The sequence below is a fragment of the Sinocyclocheilus rhinocerous genome, unplaced genomic scaffold (assembly GCF_001515625.1).
Source record: "Sinocyclocheilus rhinocerous isolate Xijiao unplaced genomic scaffold, SAMN03320098_v1.1 scaffold519, whole genome shotgun sequence".
Taxonomy (NCBI): domain Eukaryota; kingdom Metazoa; phylum Chordata; class Actinopteri; order Cypriniformes; family Cyprinidae; genus Sinocyclocheilus; species Sinocyclocheilus rhinocerous.
This window is the reverse complement of record NW_015665048.1, coordinates 263,197-265,684: the sequence shown is the minus strand read 5'-3', so window position 1 is coordinate 265,684 and position 2,488 is coordinate 263,197. Positions and strand designations below refer to the sequence as shown.

General features: G+C 37.1%; 1 protein-coding gene across 1 annotated transcript in view; it reads right to left on the bottom strand.

Moving 5' to 3' along the window:
• LOC107731077 (synaptic vesicle glycoprotein 2C-like) overlaps positions 1-2,488 on the bottom strand; it is a 91,808-nt gene that overhangs the window by 2,774 nt on the left and 86,546 nt on the right. The window lies entirely within an intron of this gene.

The following is a 2,488-nucleotide window of genomic DNA, read 5'->3' as shown; positions in this document are numbered from 1 at the left end:
AGAGATACATAAATAGATAGAGACAGACAGATGTTTACAAAGATAGAAAGACAGACAGACAGACAGACATTTAGAATGATAGACAGAACAACAGAGACAGACGTTTAGAATGATAGAATGACAGACAGACGATAGACAGATAGATAGATAGACAGACAGACAGAAAGACATTTAGAATGATAGACAGAACAACAGAGACAGACGTTTAGAATGATAGAACAACAGACAGACAGACATTTAGAATGATAGACAGAACAACAGAGAGACAGACAGACGTTTAGAATGATAGAACAACAGACAGATAGACAGACAGACAAACATTTAGAATGATAGACAGAACAACAGAGAGACAGACAGACGTTTAGAATGATAGAATGACAGACAGACAGACAGACATTTAGAATGATAGACAGAACAACAGAGACAGACGTTTAGAATGATAGAATGACAGACGATAGACCGATAGATAGACAGACAGACAGACATTTAGAATGATAGACAGAACAACAGAGACAGACAGACGTTTAGAATGATAGAATGACAGACAGACAGACAGACGATAGACAGATAGATAGACAGACAGACATTTAGAATGATAGACAGAACAACAGAGACAGACGTTTAGAATGATAGAATGACAGACAGATGATAGACAGATAGATAGATAGACAGACAGACATTTAGAATGATAGAATGACAGACAGACAGACAGACAGACGATAGACAGATATAGACAGACAGACAGACATTTAGAATGATAGACAGAACAACAGAGACAGACATATGTTTAGAATGATAGAACAGACAGACACACATTTGCTGTACTGCCCCCTTCTGGTCAAATTTTGAACTACATTCTGTCTCTTTCACACAGGAGGGTCTTTAGGGAGTTTAACCTCTGAAAACCTATTAGTGAGTTTGAGCGTGTGCAGCAGATCTCCAGCTCTCTCACACTTTCACTCGGAACTCATGTCCAGCTCGTTTCATTTCTGTAGCAGCTCTGAAACGGCTTCATTAGAGACATGAAGTCAATTTCCCATGAGGCCTCTGCTCTCTCTCTGTGCCATCTGTGTTTGTTCTGCTGAGTTGTGAAGTTTGTGGAAGTGTGTAAGGTGGCTTTTCCTGAGTCAGCCGGACCCCGAAATGACCCGACCACTGTCTGCCCTCTCTCTCTCTCTCACACACACACACACACACACACACTTATAAATCAACATCAACAGCCTCAAACAAGCTCCATAATTCAAACTCACAGCATTTAACTTTTACTAATATCAAAACATTCTCAAATAGAGATCCAAACCAAACCATAAAATTGTATTTAATTTGAAAAAAGAATTCCTGTTTCTATGGTAACAGTATCTTTCAGTGGATCTCTCTTCAGGATTATGGATAGTGAAGCCATTCACTGGGAATTTAACAATTAGATCAGCAAAAATGTGAAACTACACAGACTTCTACGCATGCATAAGTGTGTCTTGCAATGTTTATACATGTCTATGACTAAAATGATTTGCTCCATATAGATAATGCATGTCACTGACTGAACCCTTGAGCTCCATAATGTTCTCATGCTTGAGGGATTCTGGGTAAAATCATTGTTCTGCTGTTATTGTGGCTATTTCAGGTCTTCTTCGTATAATCGGTGCCCTCGGCTTTTATCTTTCATCCTGTTTTTCATCTAATGCATCTGCTTGTCTTTTTGCCTTCAAATGCATATAAATTAGAATCAATTTCAACTTCAAAGTCTGTGGTTTCTCGTTGCTGGTGAGCTGCAGTTAGATATTTAAACATCAAACATCTCGCTGTGAGTCAGTGAAGCTCTCGCTCACATCACTGATACCTACAGATCTCACACTGAGCCGACTACAACAAAGAGCCTTTTCCCTTCTTTTTTCTTTGCTTTTCTCTTGCCAAAATGGAAGAATGGTAGAGTTTCATGCCCCAAATAATTAAGATCCCTCTGTCCACCGTGTCTATGGGTCAATCACACTTTACAGACTCCCCAGGAGCCAATCAGAGTGCACTGAGTTTCCATCAGCCAATTAACTTCTGCCCTCTCAAACACAGAGACAGTCATTATGGAAGCTGAACAGGCCTGAACTTTCAGTGAAACACACTGTTAGTGAGATCAGCAGTGGATGGCCAAAGACCGGGGAAAATATATATTTTATTATTCAACTGAATTCACTACACGTGGAAAGCAACATTTCACTTAAAAAAAAATAATTGTATTCATTTAATTCTAATTTTAAAATTATATATGTACACATCAACATTCTAACATTATTTCATAGTGAAAAATTTAAGGGGGTCTGAATACTTTCCGTACCCACTGTATATATATATATAATATTTAGAGAATATTGCAATTAATTTATTCTAATTAAAATTGAATTTGGAATATAAATAAATATGTAAAATATTTATATTTGGAAAAATGATAATAATAGAATTAAAATAATAGAAAATTATATATATTTCCCCC